This window comes from Canis lupus, chromosome 17 (genome assembly GCF_011100685.1).
Source record: "Canis lupus familiaris isolate Mischka breed German Shepherd chromosome 17, alternate assembly UU_Cfam_GSD_1.0, whole genome shotgun sequence".
Classification (NCBI taxonomy): domain Eukaryota; kingdom Metazoa; phylum Chordata; class Mammalia; order Carnivora; family Canidae; genus Canis; species Canis lupus.
The window spans coordinates 9,555,676-9,566,934 of NC_049238.1; the positions used below are offsets into that span (position 1 = coordinate 9,555,676).

Here is an 11,259-nt window from a genome sequence, read left to right on the forward strand (position 1 = left end):
CTCCACTCTTATACTCATGATCCTTCCTCACTTTAAATAACTTAGCCACTGACTCCTTCTTATGGTTAAGTCTCGTTCAACTGCCTGCCTGCCTTCTTACCTTCCTTCCCTATCTCCTTCTTCCTTTTATTTCTCCCTCCTCGCCAGCCTTCCTTCCTTTTTTCCCCATTTTGTTGTGTGAATAAATGATGTTTGAATGTATTATGTAATATATCAAAGAGCTGTTAGGAACTTGGCAATGAAGAATAAGACACAATCTTTATCCTGGAGAAGCTCTATTTAGTGGGGTAGATGGACTTTACACAGATAATTTCAAGAAGATGTGATAAGGGCCATAGTGAGGTGAATACAAAGCACTTCACATAAATTGTTTACTTCCTTATCTAGGCATCTTTAAAAAAAGAAGAAAACAATCTCAGTTGAGTGTGGGGTCTAAAAATATGTTTACCCTAGTTTCAGGGGGAAGTAAGAAGGGAGAATGTACAGAGATGACAGGTGTTTGGGGAGACTGTGAAGCAAAATGCCAGTTAAGAGCAGAGAGTTGAAGTTAAGGGGGACGATGGCATAACTCATGATGACCAGAAGCTGCGGGCATTTGTGTTCAACCAACCAGCACACCCATAACCACCTTGTATGGGCTGGGTTAGAGTTGTGATGAACATGAGGCCAGTGAAGTCACTGTTCTTTACAATTTCCCTGATGTTTCCCACTCATGATTTTGAGGATTTCTCCATGCTTAAACAGGGCCTTAGAGGAAGAGGGAGAAAGAGAGAGAGAGAGAGAGAGAGAGGGAGGGAGGGAGATTGAGCATAGAGCACAATAATTAATTGAGGGGAAATAGAAACTTTGTAGAAACTTTGCAAATAATGTACAATATTTTCCATCAATCTTAAAAAATTTTTCCCATTGCATTTACTCTACACCCACGTCAAGAAAGTAAACCTAAAGGCATGAGTCTCAGTAGCCTGAGGCAGAATAATAAATATTATTCCTTTGGGTATTACTTTTTTTTTTTCAATTTTACTTCCAATTTTTATTCGTTCACTGGCTTTTTTGCTCTTAGAGCAACCTCCATTTCATTTGGATCCTTGTTCTGTTTGTTATTTTATAATGGCATGTAGTTTTAAGTGTTTATCAAAGTTTTAAAAAACACATAGATTAGTGTAATTCTATTGAGAAATGTTGGCATTTCTCTATAAAATTAGTGAACTCCTTTTAATGATTTGTCTTCCAAAATTGCCTTGGGAGGAAAGGAGAGCAATTCCTATTTTTCCTTGCATCGTTATAATTTAAAATCAGCCCAGTGTTTGTGTGATCAACTTTGTAATCATCTGTCACTCCTGGCAGAAAAGAAAATTAAAGGAACCAATTTATTACAAAGAACAAAAAATGATATTTTTCTTCCCTCCACAGAAATAATGTTCTAGAGTTGCTTTAATATCATTTTCATATTTTTGCTGCAACAACAGGCATATATTTTCAGGGTGGAACTTTATCTCTTCACAACATCTGCAATGAAAATTCAATTTCTCAGAATCAGATGCTTTATATATTCCCTAATTCACTGTTCTGTGCTTTGTGGGTATGACTGTTTTTTTAAATCTTCAACTTGAATGGATGATCATCCTCTCCCTCTTTTTCTGCAGGTCACTATCTTCCTTGGGAAGAGCTGAATATGCATCTCCTCATGTTTTAGCACCACGGGAAGGTCAGAGGATGAGAGAAGATTGCTCCATCTCATGAATTTATGGACATATTCTCCACACAAAAATTAAGCCTGCAGTTAAAGCTTTAAATAGATAACTTCAGTAAACCTCTCTCTATTATCAAGAATAAACTGTTGATGGTAGAAAGTAAAGATTTGGCCTGCGTGTATGGCTCTGGCAGTAATTAACTGCTTACTTACACTGATATATATTCAGTGCTTGAGATAATTGGAAAGATACAGAACACTTCTCTCTGGTCTCCCTCGATAAACATCCCTCCACAGCTGCTGAAGGACAAATATAAATGTCTGTTTCTTTTAGCCACAATCCAAATGAAGAGAAATATGTTTATGAACATAGCTTCATGGACAGGTGAATGAAGGTCCAATCCAGCCTTAAAGATTATATCTCTTCACATCACCTTTCTTGAATTTACCAAAAGTTATTTACAGATTTTGGTATCAAAGACTATATTATTATTATTATTATTTTTAATTTCAGTGAGTCTCTGGTTTAATAGTGTCAGTTCTTGCCAAATTAAACTATTGCTTAAATAAAATTCTAACCTAAATCCCAACAAAGTTTCGTTTTGTTCCCCCCCCCCCACAGAATGTGTCTCCTGACCCTAAGATATATATGGATATATAAGCATTCAAGATGAGTCAAAAATTCTTGGAAGGAAAACAATGAGGGAGAACTTTTTCTATTGTAAAGAATTCATAGCAATCACGCTTAAACTAGTGCAGCAGGCAGTGGACATGGTGGTGTCCAATGGGACACAATAAAACCCTAGAAACACACCCACTGATGGATGGTGATTTCATATATGACAGACCAATAGGTAGAATGAGTTATTAATAAATGGTCATGACAATTAGCTTTGCATATAAAAATAATATAAAATTAGATTCCAACTTTAGGTCATACACTAAAATATATTCCAAGGATGTTTAAGATTCTAAATATAAAAAGAATATCTTTAAATTTTAAAAGAAAATGTAGGGATCCCTGGGTGGCGCAGCGGTTTGGCGCCTGCCTTTGGCCCAGGGCGCGATCCTGGAGACCCGGGGTCGAATCCCATGTCAAACTCGCTGCATGGAGCCTGCTTCTCCCTCTGCCTATGTCTCTGCCTCTCTCTCTCTGTGTGTGACTATCATAAATAAATAAATAAAATGTAAGAAAATGTATATTTTCTTTATTTAGTACAAAGTAGGAAAAAGATCATTTTACATTAAAAGGCAGGGGGATCCCTGGGTGGCTCAGCGGTTTAGCACCACCTTCCACCCAGGACGTGATCCTGGAGACCCGGGATCAAGTCCCATGTCAGGCTCCCTGCATGGACACTGCTTCTCCCTCTGCTTGTGTCTCTGCCTCTCTCTCTCTCTCTCTCTCTCTCTCTCTCTCTCTCTCTCATGAATAAATAAATAGAATCTTAAAAAAAAATAAAATGAAATAAAAGGCAGCTGGCAGGGGTACCTGGATGGTTCAGTGGGCTGATTGACGGCTTTTGGTTTCGGCTCAAGTCACCATCTCGGGGTTCTGAGATCAAGCCCTGTGGTGTTGTTGATGGGCTCCCAGCTCAGCAGGGAGTCCGCTTGAGGATTCTCTCCCTTTGCCCCTTTTCCACTTGTGCTCACTCTTTCAAATAAATAAATACGTCTTTTTTTTTTTAAGGCAACTGGCATTCTTGCATAAGACAGCTACATACAGACGGCTGTTAAATTAATATTTAGACTATATAAAGAAGCTCCTAAAATTAAGGAGAAAATATAAATGCTTAAATGTTCTAAAACATACATGAGCAATTAAGTCACCAATTAAGAGGTCTCAAAGGCCAAGAGACAGAATGATGTTCAGCCTTATAGTAAATGGAGAAAAAAAAATCAACTGAAAAACACAGGTGATTATAATTTTATACCCATCTGTTTCTCAGCAATTGAAAAAAAAGTCTGCTAACAGTAAATGATGGCAAAGTTGAAGAAAATCACCAACTGATGCCATATTGTTTGGAAAGTAATTTTGTATAACCACCTTTAAAGATAATTTTCCCAAATGCAGCAAAAATATTGGTATATGTGAATTGCCAATCAGTAATTGTACTTCTGGATATTAATTAAACCTGTTATTATTAAATTTCTATATAGTGAACATCTTTCTTTGTTCTGAGGCTATAGCGGCTAATAAGATGGATGGATTTTTTTCTATGCCCAAGAAACTTGCATTTTAATAGAAGACAGATTTTAAATCAAAACAAGTAAGTAAACATATACTATTATAGCAAAGTGTAATAAGTGTTCCAAAGAAACATTAAAACTGAAAAAAAGAAATAAATCATGAGGGATGTGGTACTTTAATTTCGGTTGGTCCAGAATGGCTTCTCTAAGCAAGTGACACTTGAGCAGAGGCCTGAAGAGAATGAAGGAATGAAGTCAAAGACCTGAAGACATGGGTAGTTAGGGCATCATGTGGTTAGGGCAGGACTCAGAGGAGGGAAGAGTGGCATGACATGATCAAGTTGGGCAGATGGACTGGTTGCAGACCATGTGCAGTTTCTATGTCACCACACATTACTTGCTTTTTATTCTCAGTGTTATTGAAAATGTATTAAGGGGTTATTTTATGCAGGTAAATGTTACATTATGATTGAAGTTTTTAAAAGCTCACTCTGGTTGTTTTCTTGATAATGGACTCAAGAATTTTGGGAGCTTAGAAAGAAGATAACAGAGCAACTATTGCTATAGGATAAACCTGTATTCATCTCAATAGTGTTTAACTTAATACTTAAAACTTAATACTTAAAACACATTTCAACTCAAACGAACCACATTTGTGGTCAAAGGGAAAGTGATGACACTATTGGCTACTGCAGCTTTATGGAATGTACAGCTGACCCATGAAAAATGCAGGTGTCAGGAGCACTGGCCACTTGCATAGACAAAAATCCACATATAATTTTTGGCTCCCCCAAAACTTAACTAATCAATAGCCTTCTGTTGATTGGAAGCCTTACCAATAGCATTAAGAGAAGATTAGTACATATTTTGTATGTTATATGTATTATATACTGTATTCTTATAATAAAGTTAGAGAAGAGAAAAAGAAAATCACAAGAGAAAATACATTTCCAGTACTGTATTGTATTTATCGAAAAACATCTGTATGTAGTGTACTTCAAACCCATGTTGTTCAAGGCTTGACTGTTTTTTTTTAATCTATGTGGCATGCTGATACAACATTGATTCCATGCAACATTTCATCAGCTCTAAGATACCATTAATTGAAAGATATGTCATTATTTTGTGTACTATGAAGAAAGAAGACAATGATGACAAACTATGACACAATTCTAAAAACCAATGGTTGTACTACCCAAGAGTATTGAATGAAAACGTATCAGAAACAATAAAATCATAGAGATATTTTATCATGATTCTTTCAGTGGTAGTTGACAGAAGTCTATTCTAACAGGCTAACCAATGAAAGGGAATTTATTTGGTTGTATGAACAGCAATCCAGAGGCGCTTCTGGCTTTATCACAGTTGGAATGAGGGATTAAGATGATGACACTGAGGCTCTGCCTACCTTACTCTTAGATAGGCTCCCTACTTGATGAGCAACATGGTCAGTGTCATCCATCTTCTGCCCTGCCAGCGTTATTGACCTCAGTGGATAATTTTTTCCTGATACATACAAGACAAAATCCCAGAGTTATTCTGATTGGAGTTTATCATGCCCCAACTGTCATTCATTCACTGTAGCTATGATGTTGAAGTACTCCAAACAGCCAAGCTTGAGAAATGGGCCCCTCCCTGTAGCTGATCAGCAACTTCCACACAAGAAGGAACTGAACCTCCAATGAAAAGGGCATCTTAAAAAAAAAAAAAAAGGAAAAAGAAAAAGAAAAAGAAAAGAAAAGGGCATCTTAGGGAATAAAATAGCATATACCCACTAAGAGGAAGTCACATATACAAATAAAATCTCAACAAGTTTTGATTTGTATTCTCTGTTCAACATAGTACTAAAAATGTAAAAATGAGTAAGGCAGTAAAGAAATACAATTCTGTATTACAAATTTCCCCAATTATTAGAAGTTAAAATGAGGGCTACCTTCATATCTACTGGGTCAATGAGAAAACCCAAATTTTATATGGATAGATAGATAGATAGACTCTTTCATAATCATTTCTCATATTCAAAGTCAACCTTAGTTCTTAATCCTTAGGAATATATTTGATGCGTACTATTAATTTACAAACAAATATTAATTAACCAACAACAATACAAATGTCATGCTTTGGCTTTCTATGGAGATTGAAGAAATGTGAGGCTGTACAACTCAAGTCCTAAGAAAGCTAAAATATTACATGAGAAAAAAGAGCCATATGTCTGACTATGAAAATTTAATTAGCGCAGTGTAGTTAAAAACACATATTAAAGGGGCACCTGGGTGGCTCAGTTGGCTAAGCATCTACCTTTGGCTCAGGTCATGAACTCCGGAACCTGGGATCAAGCCCCACTATGGACTCCCTGCTTAGTGGAGAGTCAATCCGCTTCTCCCGCTGCCTCTGCTACTCCTCCCCCCCCCCCCCCGTCACCCCCGCTCTTGCTCTCTTTTGCTTGCTCATGCTCTCTCTCTCAAATAAATAAAATTAAAAAAAGACACACATATCAAGCAAAGAGCGAAATTATAGAGAAGCATAATTGCATACTAAACAAGTGGTTTCCAGATTGAGAAGGCACATTGCTCACCCCACCAAAGAGCCAGAGCTCATTCTCCAGTCAGGCTTGCTGTGTCCTAACTCTGGAATGGGGCGGTTTTCTGCAGAGCAAGAAACCTCATGTTCTAACGCTTCCTCCAGCTCAGAAGTGGCACAACAGATGACAGTCCAAACTTGTTGGGCATTTGCGCTAAAGTGTGAAGGATGAGGGCGGATGTGAAATGGATTTTTAACTATTTTTCTCCCTTCAATATAAGCGAATGTTAGCAAAAGACTTTAGGGTTCTCAGAATACATTTAGTCCAGAAATCATTTGGTTGGGCAATCTAGGGACACACGTTTTCTTTTTCTAAGGGAGAGGTCTCAAGTTTATGCCAGCTATATTTGAGATTTCATCTTTTCTATGTAAGGCCTTCCCCCCACCCAATTCATTTTCCATCCCATCCTTCATATAGCTATCCATTCAGTACTAATTTGTTGATCTACACTATGAATCATCAGTGTGGTACACAGTCTAAACAGAGAAAAAAAAAAACAAGTCTCAGTCTCTTCCTCTGGAAATTTACATGAAGAAACATGGGCAAGTATGTCAAAAATTCAGTGCAATCAAAGTAATTATTTTTTAAAGAAGTACAGTCATTAGGCACAGCTTATTGAGGGGTATTTGGGAACAATTTCTCACAGCTAAAGGAATTGAAGATGGATTGTATAGGCTGGCAATCTTTGTTACCTAATGCTGAAGAAAATCTCTAAATGTAGGTAAGAGTGTCACAGACTCTTGGCCAGAGGGACAACGGTGGACGAGGTTCTGGAAAGTTGGAAGCTCTTGGCATGTAGGTAGAGCGGGGAGTTCTTCACTGCAGCTGGAGTTCTTGTCTCGCACGCACACTATGGCTTCAAACTGTGCCAGGCATTTGTGCACACAACAGTGACTATGCTGTGCCCACTGTGAGCTTTTTTTTTTTTTAACCTTTCTTTTTTTTCATTTGCATGGGCCTACTTTGGGAAATGTCCCCACTAAAACACAGACAGATTCTCTCTTTCCTTTCTGTTCATGTAAAAAGCCAGAAAGCCTTGGTGTTAACCAGTTCTATGGAGCACCAAGGGAGGCTGCCATCTGTTCCATGAGCCCAGGAAATAGTTGCGGGATTCCCCTCTCTGGAAAACACTTTGCCTTGGTTTACAGCTATTTATTCTGTGAGCACCACAGAGGACTACTTCTGGCTAATTATTCCAGCGGATTGAGACTTCAAGTTATAGACTGAACCGTTAGCAAAATGGAGGAGGACAAGGCAAAATGTTGGTCATTGGAAAGGAAGGCACATTCTTCTTTCTGGCAAAGGAGGGTCCTTGGCGAGTTGGCCAGCTGATAGTAACAGGTTTGCACCATGCCTTTCAATACCTTGTTTCCAAAGCATACCAAGTGCCCCCACATATGGCACAGAGCAACATTAATGAGTCTCTCTCCTTAAGAGAGAAATTAACTAACTCACTTAATGTTTTACAGCCTACGAAGTGATTCCCAATATATAAACCTATTTAATTCTTACACAAACACAAGAGATGGGAAGAAATGTTCTAAGTCAGGAGCCCTGAATACACGTTTTGCTTCACTGCATGAACTTAAGAGATTTTTAACATCTTCATGTTTAAATAAGAATACTCGCTTATGCAAGTCTCTCAAGACTGCTTCAAGAATTGCAGGAGACAATACGTTCTAAAGTGCCTCATAAAATGTTATTTATTTCTAAAGATCCATTGACATGCTGTGGTAAATTTTGTTGGTGCTACCAATGTCTATTCCCTTCAATTTCTTCCCTCGTTGTGTAAGATGCTGTATCTCCAAATCCTTGCAGACAGGCAGGGTCCTGTAACGAGTTTTGGGCACTGATATGCGAGCAGAAGGGATACGGCAACTTTTTGGCTCAGGCAGTGAAAAGCTCTTACAATGATTCTCCTGTTTTTATTGCTCCTACTGCAAGAAAGAAGGCCAGGTGTTCTTGACGGTGGAGCTGTAGGATGTGGGAACTTCTCCCACCTGAATGTCTGAGTGGCTAGGAGTATGAGTCATGTTCTAATCAGAGTGAGCAGACATTCCCTGAGCAAGAAATATTTATGGATAGCAGTAGTCAATGGATGCAGTAGGACAGGAGTTCGATTTAATTCCATACATTATTTTCTTTCTTTTTCCCCTGAGTCTCTATAAGACAAGTTCTGATATATTCCAAAGCAGAGAGAATATAATAAACATGTGCCCTTCACCTAGCTTCAATAATCATTAAGTCATGGATTGTCTTATTTTAATAATAACCCCCAGCCTCGGGATCCCTGGGTGGCGCAGCGGTTTGGCGCCTGCCTTTGGCCCAGGGCGCGATCCTGGAGACCCGGGATCGAATCCCACGTCGGGCTGCCGGTGCATGGAGCCTGCTTCTCCCTCTGCCTATATCTCTGCCTCTCTCTCTCTCTCTCTGTGACTATCATAAATAAATAAAAAAAAAATTTAAAAAAAAAAAAAAAAAAAAAAAAATAACCCCCAGCCTCCCCACTACTCATTTTATCTATAATATTTCACTGCATATCTCTCTAAAAATATGTCTCTTCTAAAGCATGATTAAAATACCACATGACATCTAAAATATAACATTTACTTAATATCCTCAATATCTTATCCAGTCAGGGTTCAAATTTCTTCCATCACCTCTCATCTTTTTTTTTTTTTTAGTATTTGTTTCTTGTTTTAATCAGGTTGAAATAAAGTTCATGTTCAACAAATATTCAGCATCTTTTTATGCATTTTTAAAAACTTTATAGGTTTCCTTCATTTTTTTAATTTAAAAAGTTTTTTTGTAATGTCTATATTTTATATGGCAGTTCATTTTTCCTTGGATAGTCTCATAATGTGAATTTTGCTGATCGAATCTATGATGATTTCTTTATTATGTCCCTCTATACCCTGTATTTCTCCTAAATTGATAGTTAGATCCAGGAACTTGATTAGATTCAGGTTAAGTTGTATGGCCTGACCACTTCATAGGTGGTATACTGTATTTCCATCAGAATGCACACATTGTTTTATCATCTCATTTGCCATAACTTTAATAGCTACTAATGACCACTGTCTTGATCAATTAAAGAGGGGTTGTAAAATGTTAATATTATAATTTTATCATTATTCATATATATATTATCTATGATACTTATGAAATAGAAATAACCTATTTCCCATCAACACTTTGGCTATCCTGGGGTACAGTTTGACAAGGAAAAACAGTTGAGATAGTTGATTTTCAAAATAAAGACTAGTTTTCCTAGCTTCTTGCTAAGGTGGCCAATAACATTTTTCTCTTGTTTTGCTTTATAGAAATCTAGCATTTATTGATTCAAGTATCTTTGGTATGTATTTTAATGTGAGTTTCCAGGATATCATACCCTAAGGCAATAGCTTATTTGCTACTATTTTATCGAAGAATGATCACATTTGCAGAAAAACAGTAGCAAATTATATACCCTTTTCTCTAGCTTGCTTTTATCAGAAGAGTTTATCCAAATATCCCTCATTCATATCTGCATAGTACTCCACTGTGTAACTACCATATTTTTTTTCTACTCATCCCTAGCGGACATTTAGGTTACTTTAAGCTCTTTGCTATTGCAAATACTACTCCAATAAGTAGATTTCTATATACAACTTTTCATTTTTTGGCAGTGCACCTTTATGATAGATTTTTGCTGGTGAAATCACTGGCTCAAAGAAAAAAACTGCATATTACATTTTGTTAGATATTGCCAAACTCTCTCCCATAGCACTCATATCCTTTGGCATTGCTATCAGCAATGTATGAGAGAAATCTATTTCCCCACAGCGTTGCCAACAGAATATGTTAACAATCTCAAATTTTCCACCCCCAAAAATAGTGTCAAGAAATTCTATCTCATGTAGTTTTAACTTCCATTGCTCTTAAGATCTTTTCCTATGTTGCAGGACCATTTGATTTCTTTGTTTTCTTTTCTTTTCTCTTTAAATGTGAGCTGGCTGTTCTTATTTCTTGCACACTTTTCTATCAGGTTGCTGAACAATTTCTTCTTTTAGAAACTTTTTCTATTAGGGTTATTCATATTTTAAATAGGTTGCTATTGGAAATTCTGACATCAATCTGATTTTTGTTTCTTTATAAGTAGGGCTTTTTGTTTTGTTTTGTTTTGTTTTGTTTTGTTTTGTTTTGTTTTTAAGGGTGGGGAGGAGCTGGGATGTGCCCCTAATTTTTTATTAACTTTTAAAGTCCAGTAAAGTTGGGGCACCTGGGTAGCTCAGTTGGTTAAACAGCTGACTGTTGATTTTGGCTTAGATCATGATCTTAAGGTTGGGAGATACAGCCCCATCAGGCTCCATGTTCAGCAGGGTGTCTGCTTCTCTTTCTCTCTCTCTCTCTCTCTCTCTTCCTCCTCCCCATCTTCTCTCCGCCCCCACCTCCACTTGTGTTCTCTCTCTAAAATAAATAAATAATTTAAAAAATAAAAGCCAGTAAAGTTATTTGAAAATATTAATGCACGTTTTTAATATATAGATTCAAAGACTATATATTTCAGGGAAGTTTTATTAAATGATGCCTTATAATATGTTCCCTTTTTCATTGCTTTGGAATTCTTTAGGAAGTCCCATTTTATATGTCTGAGTTTCTTTTCAATTTCCTAAATCTCTGACTTCTCTCATGTCATTTTAATCTTTTTCTCCATTTAAAATTTTCATTTAAAATTTGTCTTCTTTTCTACATTTGCTTTTATTGAGGCATTATTTTTAATATTCCTTTGCTCTTATGTTCCTTGTAGTCTTTCTTT

The 11,259-nt window shown here is 37.0% G+C and overlaps 1 long non-coding RNA gene across 5 annotated transcripts in view; it reads left to right on the top strand.

Moving 5' to 3' along the window:
- The window catches only part of LOC111090417, a 66,117-nt gene extending 63,980 nt beyond the window's left edge, over positions 1-2,137 (top strand). For all 5 annotated transcript variants that reach the window (XR_005371807.1, XR_005371809.1, XR_005371808.1 and 2 more), the window contains one exon: positions 1,647-2,137. This is a non-coding gene — a long non-coding RNA (uncharacterized LOC111090417). The remainder of the gene's footprint in view (positions 1-1,646) is intronic.
- The last annotated feature ends 9,122 nt before the right edge of the window (positions 2,138-11,259 follow it).